The following is a 17,828-nucleotide window of genomic DNA, read 5'->3' as shown; positions in this document are numbered from 1 at the left end:
ACACACACACACAAACTCACACACACACACACACACACCTGAGACACACCAGTCACACACACACACACACACACATCTGAGACACACCAGTCACACACACACACACACACCTGAAACACACCAGTCACACACACACACACACATCTGAGACACACACACACACACACACACACACACAGTGTCTTCAGAGTATCAGTGTTCAAGACTGAACTCCTGTCCATCAGTATTTTGACTGATTTTATCATCCGACTAGAGGCCAAAACAACGATGATGTCATTGTGTAACTGTTTATTCACCCTCATGTCACTCTAAACCTGTTTAGATGCAGCGGTCAAACACCTGCTTACACAGAATAACTCTGGGAAAGCAGAGAGCAGTGCAGAAGTACTTCTGGATGTCTAATATCTGATGTGTGCTCTTATACTGACACACACGGAGAGTGTCTTCATGAGTCAACCTCTGAAACTGAATGTCCACATTATAGCTATGCAGTATTTAGCCGTTTTCTAATCATTTCTGAACATATCGGACACGTTGAAGAATTTCTTGCCATATTTCCCAAGCTGTAGATGATGTCAGATATAGACCATCATGAATCAGATCTACTGTGGCTCCTCGTTCCTCGTCCCGGAGCGCGAGGAGCTCTTCACACACGGATGGGTATGTGGGTCACAGATTGGGGTGATTTGTGGTCAGTAATGGGGCGTCCTGAGCTCTTTGTCTCGAGCCCCTCGTCTCGTCGCTCTGGGAGCCTCTTTCTCAACGCCCTACTCACGTGATCCACACTGACGCCTTTGTCCAAAACCAAAGCCTGGACCACCAATTAGCTGAGCCCCATGGGGTGACACGGCCCCTGAATGCACAGGGTCCCACATACCACTCCCAGCATGCTCTGCATGACAAGATCCAGCTTATCTGTCAAACGCTCCTCCGTAAATCGAGCCGTGTGACCGCGAGCACTCACATAATCACGTGTGATTGTCTTACACATCCACCTCCGTCATCTCGAGCACTAGATGAGATTACCAGAGGATTCGGCCCTCCACCAGCCATGCCTTGTGTTAGACAGACCGTATGAGAGACAGGTACCTCACAATCACAGTATTTCCATTTTATTCACAACACAGTATAATCCAAATATTCACAGTGAAGGTCAAAGACACATTATTGAGCACAGAAACAGACCTTAAAGCCACTCCTGAAACAGATCCTGTTCGACTGAAACTAATAAATGTTGCTACTTGCTTCAGAACATTCAGAAGAAACATTTCCAACCGTCTGCTCAGATCAAATGGAATGTTTCATTTACGTTCATATAAACAGTAAAAAAAAAAGACATTTTGAAAGGTCAGAGAACATTCAGAAATAATGTTATAAATAAAGTTTTTAGAACAAACTTTGTTAGCTTAGATGAAGGCGACTAGACCAAAATCTTATATCACGCTTCTGCTCAGTCTCACCTGCAGTTTGGCTTTAATGTCACACTTTAATGAAATACAGTTGATCCTAGTCATAATGCCGGGCCGACTGACTGCATCCTCATGACCTTTGACCTGCTCTAGCGTATGGGAATGTGGCGTTACTGTAGCGTGTTGCTGGGAGAAACACAGCTCACATGCAGCTATTCAGCGGCTGATAGAAACATCCATTAAACAGATGCATGTTCCTGCTGCCGCCGTTTAATGAAGCCTCGGAATAATCACACGCCTGAAGAAAAGCATGATTCTTCTTTTGCTTCAGGATTCATTTCATTCTGAACCAGCATGGTTAGGGTGAGATAGATGGTCTCTCTTTAACCCAAATAAGAGGAAACGTTCCAGTCAAACAGGTTGCATTTGATTATTACAAGGTCTGAAGATGAGAAACCAGACAAACACCACCTCCTGTGGCCTCGTGGGTCAAATGTTTTGTCTACACACACACACACGCGCCACATAAAACCTCTAATCTGCATTTACAAGTTAAAGTATAGAACCAAACAGTATCAACTCTTCTTCTCGTCTTTATTTATCCAAGCTGAACATGATCTCAGCACACAGATGAAACTCTCTCTAGTTTAAACTCTTTTAACGATCTTGTTTTCTGCTCTGGATTGTTGACGTTGTCTCTGTGCAGTCGCAGTGATTGTTCCTGACATGCCGTGCATTGCAAACTGGGAAGTTCCACATGAATCGCGCTCTTGTTAACTGTTTAACCATTAAACAGCGGCTTTCACATTAACTAGCAGCGGCAGTGACGCGAACAGCCTGCGCTGTAATGAAGCTCTCCGCTCGTTTGATGAGGCACAATTAAGCAGCGTTTATTTGACACACTGTCACATTCCACACGGACGACTGGACGATGATCGACTGCTTTCATTACAGTAACCTGGGAATAAACATACAGAGCATTTAATTATAAAAACTGTGGAGTCCTACAGATAAACGCCTGCGAGAAGAAGCAGATATTGAGTTTCTGAAGAACCAACCGAATGATTCTTAAAATAAAGGCTCTTTAATGCCATTGATTACTCCATGAAGAACCTCCTAATAGGTTCTTTAAAATGGAAAAAGGTTCTGAAAGGAGCTTTGGGGAACCCAAAATGGTTCTTCTATGGCAAACCCCCTTTAGAAACCATTGTTTTTAGGAGAGTTGAATCAATCTGTTTGAAACTGTTTGTGAATCCCTTTGACTGATTCATTACAGTGAATCAATTAGAGAGTCATTTGTTCATGATTCAGACTCATCAGACTGATTCAAATAGTGAGTTTGAGACCATTTGTGACTCTTTTTTGACTGATTCATTACAAGAAGAGTAATTTATTCACACTGCACACTCACACTTGGATCTGTTTGTTCATGTAAGATCACTTGTGATGATCATCACCTCACACAAAGATAAACTGAGTCATTACGTCCTGAAAGCTCACAGCAACATCTCCCTGAAATCAATCCCTGAATCAGACACTTCCATCGAACCCAACACACGTGTCCGAGCGCCATCTGATCTGCGGTGAGCTTCATCTGACGCTGCTCATGAAGCTCAATGACTGAGACGCTCTTGAGTTTCCAGCCGATCAAGAGCCGGTTCTGCTGAACATCAGATAAACCCTTTCTGTTCATCAGTGCCACATCCACAACTGTGCATCTGAATTAATCTGGTCACCCCGGGAGCCAATCTAAAAACCTCAACAAATATATAGAAACTAAATCATTTCTACAGGTGATCTGTGTGGACGTAAGGTCTTTAAACCTTCAAGGCATTAAAATCTCTAGTCAAAGCTTTCAAGGCAAGTCTGTCAAGTAAACATTATCAAGACAAACTTTGCTTTCGTAGTTAAAAATACAAAAAGCACAGTCAAATGAATTTCAATGTATTTTAATTTTACTTCCTGACATTCAAATCTGTTTGAGAACTCACATTGAAAGTTAATTTAAGAGTTGCTTTGAATGAGTGTTACTGAAGAGCTGATATTATATTTTCCGCCTGAAAATGGTTTTAGCTGCGATGAAACCAAAGTAGCATCAGACCTTTTCATTCAAATTTAGCGGATTATTGACAAAGAATGGTTGATTAGATCTAGAGATGTGGGCGTGGCTCTCTAAAGTGTATGTAGATGAGCATGAGCTCGAGGGGAGGGGCTTAAGTTCCCGAGGGGAGGAGCTTAAGTGCTCTAAATGATTGGAGAAGATGGATGAATCATTCATAATAAAATCAATAACATGCATTTAGAAAATAGACAGGTTCATTTTCATTTCATGCTGACTTTAAACGGTTAATGTTGAGATCAGTAAACAGATGTCTTGTGCTGTAATGTAAAACCAAGTCGACTAATTAAAACAATCCTTGTGTGGATATAAAAGAGCAAACTCAGTGACATGACGTGAACCCTGCAGCACTGTGTCCATTTACAAACAACTGACACGCTTGTCCAAACCATTCCTGAGTAACGCAGCGATGAATGAAGGCATTGCGTGTGTTTTAGCTCGTATTCAAACATGCTGATGGGCCGCGGACGAGCGATCAAACAAACGCAGGTGTGCCGCGGCTCTATATGTAGGTCAGCTCTTGCCGTATATCTGGAGACTGTTGCTGCATCCCTTAAATTAGCCTGCAACAGCACAAGATGGACGACCGGCTGCTTGCTGACGACGCATTTCTCTTATCAAGTTGAAATGGAGAAGCAGGAGGTTTGTGTAATTCTACAGCTACCGTTTCTGTGTGCAGTAAAGCACTGAATCATCAGGAGGAATAAACAGCTGCCCCTGTGATGAAGAACAGACGATTGTGAGGTAGAAACAGCAGCACAGAGAGACGTCTGTGATCAAAGGGCTCAAGGGAGGCACATGTGAAACAGATCTACCTCCGTTCCTCTTTTAGCAGAGGAAGGAAACGCTCGGAGACTCAGAGAGGTGACGCTCCTGAAGGACGGGTCCGAGCCGAACACTGGGAGCCTTGTGGTCGCGCTTATACATGAGACGCCACATGGATGCAATTTGTTCTTTACATGTGGCATGAATGTACAGCATTGTGAACGTCTGCTGAGTCGCAATCACTGCCACCGTGTGTTTACATGCTCCAGACGGCAGGAAAGGCTTCATCACGGGGCGAACAAGAATCACAAAACATACGCAAACAGATCAGTGAGATTATGAGCAGTGAGACGCCGAACGATGAGATGAGTGTCAGCCTGAGCAACATGAACCCGGCTCACACAAATCTGTTCCCAGAACATCAGCAAAACAAATTTTTTGGTAATGTGTGAGATGTTTAGGTTACTGTTTTTACCTGATTTTATGTGAATTGTACGGAATACAGTTAAGGTCAGTTTGACCCACAACTTGTACCCAGAATTTGAACATAATATAAGAGTTAATGCATAAAACACAATGCATAGTTAAAAATACAGGTAAAACCCAGTTGGAAAATCAATGCAGAAAATCCCTACATATTAAGAGTTCATTCTGCCTGATTTCTGAGAGTGTATGGATCATTTTAATCACTGGACAAACATCTTCATGCTGCTGGACTCTTCACGATTCTGTAATTGTCATCAATCTCAGGCTCGTAGATCCTCACCTCGCTGAGGTTATTTTTAGGGAGTGAGATATTCTCCTGAGCGTCGACTCTCTGAATGGAGACGTTTGTCATTCTGCTGTCATTTACTGCCCTGAGCTTCTGAACTACAAACACAAGACAATCCGAATCCGTGAGATGGTCTCTGAGGAGCAGGTGGAGCTTCTGCGTCTGGCTGGAAATTAAAACATCATCCACAAGCATTGAAGCTCAGGATTCAGAAGCCTGGTCATCACAACATCTGAAATGTTACTAGTTTCTGAGAACATTCAAAAGCAGCGTTCTCATAATGTGTGCAAAATGATAAAATGTAACATTCATATCACTGAGAAAAAATGTTTTTAGGCGCTCAGAGAAGGACAGAACTGTTTTTTAAACTGTTCTTTTTAGAAAGAAATATGACCCATTTAAAATGTTTACATATGACCCTAAAAAAGAAATGGTCACTAATTTTCCAACAAGTGTTTCCTACAACCCACGACATAATACAAGGAAATATATGTAAACTTAACAGATAAATATCTGTCCGAAAATGACCATTACTTTCTCAGTTTTTTTATCTCTGAAAATGAAGGACTATCAGTCTGTGTCTGTACATAATTGTCCAGCGTGGCCCCTTTAAGCAGCTCTGCTGGTCTGTAACCCCCCCCAACACACACACACACAGTGTTTCAGCCTGAAACTATGGCAACATAATAAGAAAGCAGTCGCCATGATTAACAGATGAGAGGCAGTGCAAAACGCTGCCTGGGGACGAGACACATGCACTCTCTCTCTCTCTCTCTCTCTCTCTCTCGCTGCTGTATGTGGAAACACACACACACACACACTCACACACACACACACACACACACACACACACACACACACAGTCAGCATCAGTGTGTGAGTATTCACCTCATCTTTGGGACACCGGCTGTAGTTTGTCATCATCAGACTCGTGTTTACAGGACGAACACTCACAGATTTGCTTTTCTGTTCAAAACCCTTCCTTACGAACAACACGAGTGAAACACAATGATGATACTCCATCAAAAACACTCAATCTCTTCACTTCTGCTCACAAACGTAAACCACTGATTTTTAATGTTTATTTCTAAAGTACAGTTTGTGTCAAATCAGGCAAATATAGCAGCATCAGTCATTTCAATAATAATAATAGTTACTGTACTGTGTGCAGCTCTTTTACAATGATGCTGAAACCATACTTATATTACTGAAATAATTAAAATAGACCTACAGATATTGAAATATCTAGAGATCATAATAGAAATATCTGTACTGAAATATAAGCACTACTAACAGCATGCAGACATTTACTCATTCTTTATTTTTCTGTGGATAAGCACAATTTCTCTAAAGTCACCATCAGAAAAAAAGCCATTAATATCATCTACAATCGTGAAAATGACAGAAGACGAGTGATTTTACAAGAGAAAACTGTTTTTTGATAAAGCTCTCTATAAGAGCATTAATAATCAAACCTGTTCAAAACCTGACACTCAATGAACAGTTGGATAATGTTGTTTTTTTTAATCCTGTAAAATAATTATATTCTTTAAATGCACAATGATCCACTTGAATGTTCCTATTACTCAGTAATGTGGCCACCCAGAGCCAGCTCGTGCATTAAACATGATCATGTGAATCACAGATGAGTTATCGACAGTATTTCTGAGTCTGTGATTTACACTGCGCTCCTTTAACATAAGTGAGAGCAGTTCATCAATAATTCAGTCCGAGTGAATCCTGCTTGAGAGAATGTGAATACACGCCGGAGCGACTGAGGCTCACTGGTGTCACAAACAGCTCAATGCTGCTCTCATTGGCTTCGTGCTGAAGAACACATCAGATGCCCTCCTTACAATCCCATCAAAACACTGGATTCACCTCAAAATTCACTGCTTCATCAGCTGACGACGTTTCTCCTGTTCGTTACAGCAATGCACTTCAAGCGCTTTTCACAAACCATATCGTTTCCAAGCAGCTTCACACAAAACAAATGATTCTTCAGTACAGTTTAAGAGAGATGCATAAGAAAGAGCTGTAGAAATGCTTCATTCGTTCATTTTGTGTTTTAGAGGTGACAAAGTAGTCAAGGAAATGTCCATATAGCATAAATGTGACATGATCATGAGTTCAATACAAGGATAATCTGGCCATTTATGTTGATTCAGAGCTGCATTTCATTCTAGAGGATAAAAGACACAACAACACTCGGTGCTATCTCTTCTTCTCCTGAAAATGAACTTGATTGCTAACCTTAACAAAAAGACGTGAGATAATAGAAACGTAAATCTGAAAAATGCAGGGGAGAATAATAAAGAGCCAGATCAAAACCATGCCAAGGTTTTAGCACAGAAAATGAATTGATATCATAGAATTGAGGAATCCAGCACAAATGAATGATTATCAATTATAATTAGTGGTTGGCCTTGCCGATATATCGGCCGATAATTAGATTTTATTTATTTTTAAATATCGGCATTAGCCAATCATGTTTTTCTGTTTAGACAATACATCTTAAGTGGAAAAGTGTTTATATTAGATTTATTTTTTAATTCTTTATATTTAATTTTCAAATTAAACAATTTAGTAAATATCATATAAACAATATAGCCTATATATAGATTTAGTTTCAGCAAAAGTCAAATAGAGTGAAGATATATCTGCTTTTTATCGGCCACCATGCTTTCTAAGATACCAGCATCAGCCGTCAAAACATTCCTATCAGTCGAGCAGCGATTATAATACAGATCTAGATTCAGATTCAGATCGAGCTGATCTTCAGTGTTCATACATCAGCTGAAGAGAGGACTGAACCACAGCGCTTCTTCAGATCAAACACCTGAAATCCAGATCAACACAAAGCCATGTGAATTCAGAGGAATCTTGGCTCGGTCGAGACGTGTGGCCGCCTGCCATCTCACAGGGAGAAAAACACTCAACCAACAGCAGACAATGAGATTAACAAACACTGTTTAATTCTGAGCCTCCGAACCCAATCGCTGACCGCTGAGACGTCCTGCCCAAACAGATGCAGTTCCATTGTTACCAAGAAGTCTGTCGGATTGCGTTGATTTAGGAATAAAGTGGTAGAAACGGCTGACACGGACACACCCTACATGACCCCCGGGGTCAAAGGAGAGCGAGCGGCTTCACAAACCTCCGGATGAGGTTTCACACTGACCTTCTTCAGATCAGTGACAGACTTAAACCTGTTACTGTGACTGTAGAGACACTGGAGATACAGTAACACTCACTCATAACTACACACAGGACTGAACCGCATCATTTTCAGAACTACAGCCCTGCGCTTCACGCAAAACTACAACAATCCCACATTTATTCCGTAGCAGTGACATTACTGTCCATCTCAGCCGCTTATTACTGATGAGTGTAATTATCTAAATCAGTAAAACACGGAGATGTTGTCTGTTGTCCGTCACACCCTCATATTCAACACTCACATTCAGACGATGAATGACTTTATAAGCATGCATTAGAGAAGTTTAGCGGAGTGACGTCACCAGCCCCCCGCGCCCGAGATCAAAGTAACGCGCGACAGAAAGAAACACTAAGATTCTAAACATCATCATCATCATCATAAAGAGCGCGCGCGCGCGCGACCGTATAGAAGATCAGCTCGCGTTCAACTCCTATCTCTATTCTCATGTACGTACCGCGTTTGACAGCTTCTTCACATCGATAGATCCATGAGAAATCCCGATCACTGATCGATCGATCCGCGGAAACAGCAGAGAAACGGCGGAGCGAACAATGAGCGGCGCATTCAGCTACTCGCGCGAGCGGCTGCTCATCCTATTAGAGATGAAGCTTTACTGAGCTGAGCTCACACACACGCAGCAGCTGTCACACACACACACACACGCAGGGAGGAGCCTCAGACCTCAGAGCTTTTGTTTCAGACGCGCATCTTCAGCAGATCCATCACGGAGTGTTTACTCCACAATTAACGCACCGCGCGCACGTGCACTCACTCACACCGCTATTTCTGTTTATTTATATTCTTCTCTAATCACCTTTTTATTTTTCCTTTCCTTTATTTTTAAGTTTCGCATCAATATGCATAAATAGAATTATGCATTTTAATGAAATATTCATATAATAATGCCTGTATACTATTATGTATTAAAATATAATAATATTCCATTAATATACAAAATTAAAACTATGTTGGAATAATCATATCGTATAACCTATGTATCATAATATACTGATATTGCATCAATATACATAATTATAAGTGTGCATATAAATGGATGATTCATATACAGTCTACATATGAATATAGTATTAAGATTGCATCAAAATACACAATTAAACTTGTGTGGAATATTCTTATCATATGCTATATGCTATAAATATAGTAACACTGCATCAATAAACAAATTTTAAAATGATCTATATTGATGGAATATTCATATTTTATAGCATATAAAAAAATATTTATTAATATTGCCTCAATATACAAAATAAAAATGATGCATATTGATGGAATATTCATAAATTTTACCTATATTTGATATACACTAATATTGAATCAGTATAAAATATTGCATGTTAATGGATTATTTATATATTAAACCCTTTATATTAATGTATTATATTGCATCTATGTACACAAATAAAATTGTGAATTGATTGTATTCTTGTCAAAAAATACAATATATTATTATTATACTATTATTGCTTCAAAGCACACAATTAAAATGATGCGTATCAGTGGAATATTGTTGTGCACATTGATGGAATATTCATATCTCATAATCTATTCATAAACATTGCATATTGCATCAGTTAAAAGAAAATAAAAAGGTGACTGGAAATCGTATTATGGCAGAGTAGTCTACACTGAAATTGACTTGTGTGTTTGGTGCGTGCGTGTGTGTGTGTGTGTGTGTGTTTTTGGTGTGTGTGTGTGTGTGTGTGTGTGTGTGTGTGTTTGGTGTGTGTGTGTGTGTGTGTGTTTTTGGTGTGTGTGTGTGTGTGTGTGTGTGTGTGTGTTTTTGGTGTGTGTGTGTGTGTGTTTTTGGTGTGTGTGTGTGTGTGTTTTTGGTGTGTGTGTGTGTGTGTGTGTGTGTGTGTGTGTGTGTGTGTGTGTGTGTGTGTGTGTGTGTGTGTGTGTGTGTTTGTGCGTGTGCGTGTGTGTATGGTGTGTCAAAGTCAAAGTCACCTTTATTTATATAGCGCTTTAAACAAAATACATTGCATCAAAGCAACTGAACAACATTCATTAGGAAAACAGTGTCAATAATGCAAAAATGATAGTTAAAGGCAGTTCATCATTGGATTCAGTTATGTCATCTCTGTTCAGTTAAATAGTGTCTGTGCATTTATTTGCAATCAAGTCAACGATATCGCTGTAGATGAAGTGACCCCAACTAAGCAAGCCAGAGGCGACAGCGGCAAGGAACCGAAACTCCATCGGTGACAGAATGGAGAAAAAAACCTTGGGAGAAACCAGGCTCAGTTGGGGGCCAGTTCTCCTCTGACCAGACGAAACCAGTAGTTCAATTCCAGGCTGCAGCAAAGTCAGATTGTGCAGAAGAATCATCTGTTTCCTGTGGTCTTGTCCTGGTGCTCCTCTGAGACAAGGTCTTTACAGGGGATCTGTATCTGGGGCTCTAGTTGTCCTGGTCTCCGCTGTCTTTCAGGGATGTAGAGGTCCTTTCTAGGTGCTGATCCAGCATCTGGTCTGGATACGTACTGGATCCGGGTGACTGCAGTGACCCTCTGATCTGGACACAGACTGGATCTGGTGGCCACGTTGACCTCGGAACAAGAGAGAAACAGAACAAATATTAGCGTAGATGCCATTCTTCTAATGATGTAGCAAGTACATAGGTTGTTATGGGAAGTGTTTCCGGTTCCGGTTTACCTAATTAATGCAGCCTAAAAATCCTTTAACGGATTTGGATAATAAAAGCATATTAGTATGTTATGTGTAAGCCAGGTTAAAGAGATGGGTCTTTAATCTAGATTTAAACTGCAAGAGTGTGTCTGCCTCCCGAACAATGTTAGGTAGGTTATTCCAGAGTTTAGGCGCCAAATAGGAAAAGGATCTGCCGCCTGCAGTTGATTTTGATATTCTAGGTATTATCAAATTGCCTGAGTTTTGAGAACGTAGCGGACGTAGAGGATTATAATGTAAAAGGAGCTCATTCAAATACTGAGGTGCTAAACCATTCAGGGCTTTATAAGTAATAAGCAATATTTTAAAATCTATACGATGCTTGATAGGGAGCCAGTGCAGTGTTGACAGGACCGGGCTAATATGGTCATACTTCCTGGTTCTAGTAAGAACTCTTGCTGCTGCATTTTGGACTAGCTGTAGTTTGTTTACTAAGCATGCAGAACAACCACCCAATAAAGCATTACAATAATCTAACCTTGAGGTCATAAATGCATGGATTAACATTTCTGCATTTGACATTGAGAGCATAGGCCGTAATTTAGATATATTTTTGAGATGGAAAAATGCAGTTTTACAAATGCTAGAAACGTGGCTTTCTAAGGAAAGATTGCGATCAAGTAGCACACCTAGGTTCCTAACTGATGAAGAAGAATTGACAGAGCAACCATCAAGTCTTAGACAGTGTTCTAGGTTATTACAAGCGGAGTTTTTAGGTCCTATAATTAACACCTCTGTTTTTTCAGAATTTAGCAGTAAGAAATTACTCGTCATCCAGTTTTTTATATCAACTATGCAATCCATTAGTTTTTCAAATTGGTGTGTTTCCCCGGGCTGCGAAGAAATATAGAGCTGAGTATCATCAGCATAACAGTGAAAGCTAACACCATGTTTCCTGATGATATCTCCCAAGGGTAACATATAAAGCGTGAAGAGTAGCGGCCCTAGTACTGAGCCTTGAGGTACTCCATACTGCACTTGTGATCGATAGGATACATCTTCATTCACTGCTACGAACTGATGGCGGTCATATAAGTACGATTTAAACCATGCTAATGCACTTCCACTGATGCCAACAAAGTATTCAAGTCTATGCAAAAGAATGTTGTGGTCAATTGTGTCAAACGCAGCACTAAGATCCAATAAAACTAATAGAGAGATACACCCACGATCAGATGATAAGAGCAGATCATTTGTAACTCTAAGGAGAGCAGTCTCAGAACTATGACACGGTCTAAATCCTGACTGGAAATCACATATACCATTTTTCTCTAAGAAGGAATATAATTGTGAGGATACCACCTTTTCTAGTATCTTGAACAGAAAAGGGAGATTCGAGATTGGTCTATAATTAACTAGTTCTTTGGGGTCAAGTTGTGGTTTTTTGATGAGAGGCTTAATAACAGCCAGTTTGAAGGTTTTGGGGACATGTCCTAATGACAATGAGGAATTAATAATAGTCAGAAGAGGATCTATGACTTCTGGAAGCACCTTTTTCAGGAGCTTAGATGGTATAGGGTCTAACATACATGTTGTTGGTTTAGATGATTTAACAAGTTTATACAATTCTTCCTCTCCTATGGTAGAGAATGAGTGGAACTGTTCCTCAGGGGGTCTATAGTGCACTGTCTGATGTGATACTGTAGCTGACGGCTGAATGGTTGCAATTTTATCTCTAATAGTATCGATTTTAGAAGTAAAGAAGTTCATAAAGTCATTACTGCTGTGGTGTTGGGAAATGTCAACACTTGTTGAGGCTTTATTTTTCGTTAATTTAGCCACTGTATTGAATAAATACCTGGGGTTATGTTTGTTTTCTTCTAAAAGAGAAGAAAAGTAATCGGATCTAGCAGTTTTTAATGCTTTTCTGTAGGATATGTTACTTTCCCGCCAAGCAATACAAAATACCTCTAGTTTTGTTTTCCTCCAGCTGCGCTCCATTTTTTGGGCTGCTCTCTTTAGGGTGCGAGTATGCTCATTATACCATGGTGTCAAACTGTTTTCCTTAACCTTCCTTAAGCGTAAAGGAGCAACTTTATTTAAAGTGCTAGAAAAGAGAGAGTCCACAGTTTCTGTTACATCATCAAGTTCTGAGGTTTTGGATATGCTAAGGAATTTGGATACATCAGGAAGATAACTTAAAAAGCAGTCTTTTGTGTTAGAAGTGATGGTTCTTCCATACTTGTAACAAGAAGTAGGATTTACAATTTTGGCTATATGAAGCACCATTACTTCAAACGAGTTATACTTGAAGCCTGCTCTCTGAGAAATCCTGAAAACGTTGTTATAAATTGAAGCAACACCTCCCCCTTTGCCTTTTAGACGCGGCTCATGTTTATAACAGTGATCTTGGGGGGTGGACTCATTTAAAATAATGTAATCATCAGGTTTTAGCCAGGTTTCTGTCAAACAGAGCACATCTATATTATGAGCAGTGATCATATTATTTACAAAAAGTGTTTTCGTAGAAAGGGATCTGATATTCAATAAGCCAAGCTTTATCATTTGTTTATCCATATTGCTTCTGTTTTTTATTTGTTGAACCTCAATTAAATTGTTAATCTTAACTTGGTTTGGACGTTTTTTGTTTTTTCTAGTTCGGGGAACAGACACAGTCTCTATAGTGTGATATCTAGGTGAAAGAGTCTCTATGTGCTGAGAATTAACTGACCTCTGTGACGGGAGGCAGCTAGCAGACGGTCGGTTTAGCCAGTCTGTCTGCTTCCTGACCTGGGCCCCAGTTAGTCAAGTATAAACACTAAGACTATTTGCCATTTCTAGAGAGAAGAGTGGCGCCACCCAGGGAGGGATGAAGACCATCTCTTTTAAACAGGTCAGGTCTGCCCCAAAAGCTCGTCCAATTGTCTATGAAACCTATGTTATTCTGTGGGCACCACTTAGACATCCAGCCACTGAGTGATGACAATCTGCTATGCATCTCATCACCACGGTAAGCAGGGAGGGGACCAGAGCATATTACAGTGTCTGACATCGTGCTTGCAAGTTCACACACCTCTTTAATGTTATTTTTAGTGATCTCCGACTGGTGAAGTCGAACATCATTAGCGCCGGCATGAATAACAATCTTACTGTATTTACGTTTAGCATTAGCCAGCACTTTTAAATTTGCCAAGATGTCAGGCGCTCTGGCTCCCGGTGTGTGTGTGTGTTTGGTGTGTGTGTGTGTTTGGTGTGTCTGTGTGTGTGTGTGTTTGGTGTGTGTGTGTGTGTGTGTGTTTGGTGTGTGTGTGTGTGTGTCTGTGTGCGTGTGTGTGTGTGTGTGTTTGGTGTGTGTGTGTGTGTGTGTTTAGTGTGTGTGTGTGTGTGTGTCTGTGTGTGTGTGTGTGTGTGTGTGTGTTTGGTGTGTGTGTGTGTGTGTGTCTGTGTGTGTGTGTGTGTGTGTCTGTGTGTGTGTTTGGTGTGTGTGTGTGTGCGTGTGTGTTTGTGTGTGTGTGTGTGTGTGTGTGCGCGTGTGTGTGTGTGTGTGTGTGTGTGTGTGTGTGTGTGTGTGTGTGTGAGAGAGGAGATGAAGTGAGACGCTCGGGGCCTCACGCTCTTTGTGTGTGAGAGTCTGTGCTCCGGTGGTCCTGTCATCATCAGCACGCTGTGACCCCTGAAACAAACCTCCATTCACACACATCCACACTTCCACTCACTCAAACCTTCCCTGCATCTGAATCATTAAACACTGAGTGAACGAGAGGCTCGCAGGCCCACAGCTCTGTATAATGATGTGTTGCACGCTGTGTTTATATGCTACAGCGCCGTGTTACTGTACTGCATCATTACTCCGTCAGTCAGCCCACATATATCTCCATCCAGTAATTAGAGGGTGTAGTGCTGCTTACATAATGCCAGGTCATTTCAGAAGCCTAAATCATGAGATACCATCTCAAGTGTAAAGATGAAGATGAAATAAAGCACTTAAACATTCTCCCTTTGACATGATGTGGTGAAACGGCACAGGATCCATGTTTGGGTTTTCTATCTTTTACCAAAAAATAAAGAAAAGAAAAATCTATTAAAAACAGGTGCAAAAATACAAGTTCAAGCAAAGGACTGACTCAAATAGAGGTTGAACGAGAAAGTTGTTCTAAACATTGTACAATGAACTGCTGATATGCTTGAATCTCTCGGCATCTCATTGTTTGCTGTTTAATCTAAACTCATGAGTGTTTTATCTGCATCCAGGCAACAGATTCCTGTGATATCTGATATTGACAATTGTCAAGTTTATTTGTATAGCGCTTTTTACAATACAAATCGATACAAAGCAACTTTACAGAAAATTATGTTTCTACAATATTTAGTAGTAGCTTATAAGTGGTGACTGTCAGTTTGTGCACGTATGACAGGATTTGTAGAAAAATGTATACAAGTCGTAGTCAGCCAGATAATGAACATTATTAATATTATTAATAATTAATAATTGTTATATGATGCAGTCACACTTGTAGCAATAATTGTTAGTTCTGTTGTTGATTCAGGGTCAGCATCATCTGGGGTCCTCTGAGGGTCAGCATCATCTCTTCTCAGGTGTTCTGGATCCAGACTGGAGCTTGTGTAAATCCTAGTTACCACGGGATGAAGATCCAGCAGAAACAGAGAAACAAACAGAGACATCATTAGCATAGCTGCTGATCCAACAGAGTAAAATTAATTAGTTTAACCCAAGCTAAAGAATAAGAATGCACATTTGATCAGATGCAACTGCAGTCACAATTTATACATTATTTGAATGCTTGGTGAAAGAGATGCGTTTTTAATCTAGATTTAAACAGAGAGAGTGTGTCTGAACCCCGAACATTATCAGGAAGGCTATTCCAGAGTTTGGGAACCACATGTGAAAAAGCTCTACCTCCTTTAGTGGACTTTGCTATCCTAGGAACTACCAAAAGTCCAGCGTTTTGTGACCTTAGGGAGCGTGATGGGTTGTAGCGTGGTAGAAGGCTAGTTAGGTACGCAGGAGCTAAACCATTTAGGGCCTTATAGGTAAGTAATGATAATTTGTAACTGATACGGAACTTAATAGGTAGCCAGTGCAGAGACTGTAAAATTGGGGTAATATGATCATATTTTCTTGACCTGGTAAGGACTCTAGCTGCTGCATTTTGGACGACCTGTAGCTTGTTTATTGAAGAAGCAGGACAACCACCTAGAAGTGCATTACAATAGTCCAGTCTAGAGGTCATGAATGCATGAACTAGCTTTTCTGCATCAGAAACAGATAACATGTTTCGTAGCTTGGCAATGTTTCTAAGATGGAAGAATGCAGTTTTTGTAACATTGGAAATATGATTTTCAAAAGACAAGCTGCTGTCTAATATAACACCCAGATTTCTGACTGTAGAGGAAGTAGCAGTACATCCGTCCAGTTGCAGATTGTAATCTACAAGATTCTGTGTGGTGTTTTTTGGTCCAATAATTAATATCTCTGTCTTATACAAATTTAATAAGAAAAAATTATTGGTCATCCAATCTTTTACATTTTTAACACACTCTGTTAGCTTAGATAATTGGGAAGTTTCATCTGGTCTCGTTGAGATATATAGCTGAGTATCATCAGCATAACAGTGGAAGCTAATTCCGTATTTTCTAATAATATTACCAAGGGGCAACATGTATATTGAAAATAGAAGGGGACCTAGGACGGATCCTTGTGGCACTCCATATTTTACTGATGATAAATGAGATGACTCCCCATTTAAATAAACAAAATGGTAGCGATCGGACAGGTAGGATCTAAACCATCTTAGACAGCTGTTTTCTGTGTGAATCTGTGTTAAAGTGTAATGTATTTCTGTGATGCTCCGCTGTATTTTCAGCATCATTCCTCCAGTCTTCAGTGTCACATGATCTTCAGAAATCATGAAAATATGATGATTTACTGCTCAAGAAACATTTCTGATTATTATCATTTTTCAGGATTCACAGATGAATAGAAAGTAAAAAAAAAAAACAGCATTTAACTGAAATAGAAATCTAACATTAGAAATGTCTTTATGGGCGCGTTTGAACATTTTAATGCATCCTTGCTGAATAAAAGTGTTATTTTATCCCCAAACATTTAAATGGAAGCATATCACAGTTTCCACAAAAATATTGTGCAGCACAACTGTGTTCAACACTGATAATAACCAGAAACGTTTCTTGAGCAGTAAATCAGAATGAGTGTGCAACTGAAGTATGTGTATTCAATACACACACACACAATATTAATTTAAATGAAATATTAAACATCAAATTAATTTTAAGCATTGAAATTAAAAATGAAAACATTGTTATATTATATAAGTCGTATAAAAGAGAGGCACACATCTGAAGGAACAGGAATGGAGTAGTTTGGAGACCTGCATCAAGCCATGAATAAGTCAAACTCTTCTGACTCCAGCACTGTAATAGACAGAGACAGTCGAGGAACCGTGAGCTCAGGACATCTTCTGGGAGCAGCTGCCCCTTCAGAAGAGAAATAATGAGATCTGATGAGGCGCTGGAGGCCTAAACACAGGTTTGGATGGCTCTGTGGCTCTGAAAGGTTAGATGCAGGTAAAGCTGCTGGTATAGTGACAAGCACTCACAGCGTCTGCTGAATAAATCATCGCGCCTGCGCTGGCACACAGTACAGCTCATACATTTTTCAGCCGTGCATCACAGTTACTTACTGGCTATGCATGCGAGTATGAGCGAGTCCAACCTTATCTGACTATTCAGAGCTCACATTCCTTATTCATCATATCCTTGCTAGAAAGTCCGTTTCTGTTTTGTGTTCGCTGACCTTCAGTCGGGTCAGCTGAAGAATCCAGTATTGACCTGCGAGAGAGCCAGAGATCCCTGGAT

The 17,828-nt window shown here is 40.2% G+C and overlaps 2 protein-coding genes across 4 annotated transcripts in view; one reads left to right on the top strand and one right to left on the bottom strand.

Moving 5' to 3' along the window:
- Nucleotides 1-9,002, bottom strand: part of LOC132139414 (semaphorin-6A-like) — a 50,583-nt gene extending 41,581 nt beyond the window's left edge. For 2 of the 3 annotated variants that reach the window (XM_059547756.1, XM_059547757.1), the window contains exon 1: nucleotides 8,740-9,001. The gene's annotated coding sequence lies outside the window, so the exon portion shown is untranslated. Of the gene's footprint in view, nucleotides 1-8,739 lie in introns of all 3 variants that reach the window. The other variant, XM_059547758.1, reaches the window with a different exon arrangement.
- LOC132139432 (dmX-like protein 1) overlaps nucleotides 1-17,828 on the top strand; it is a 244,292-nt gene that overhangs the window by 192,018 nt on the left and 34,446 nt on the right. The gene's annotated exons all lie outside the window — the stretch shown is intronic.

Source organism: Carassius carassius, unplaced genomic scaffold (assembly GCF_963082965.1).
Source record: "Carassius carassius unplaced genomic scaffold, fCarCar2.1 SCAFFOLD_70, whole genome shotgun sequence".
NCBI classification, from domain to species: domain Eukaryota; kingdom Metazoa; phylum Chordata; class Actinopteri; order Cypriniformes; family Cyprinidae; genus Carassius; species Carassius carassius.
The sequence above is the reverse complement of the archived record's forward strand: the minus strand, read 5'-3'. Positions and strand labels throughout refer to the sequence as shown.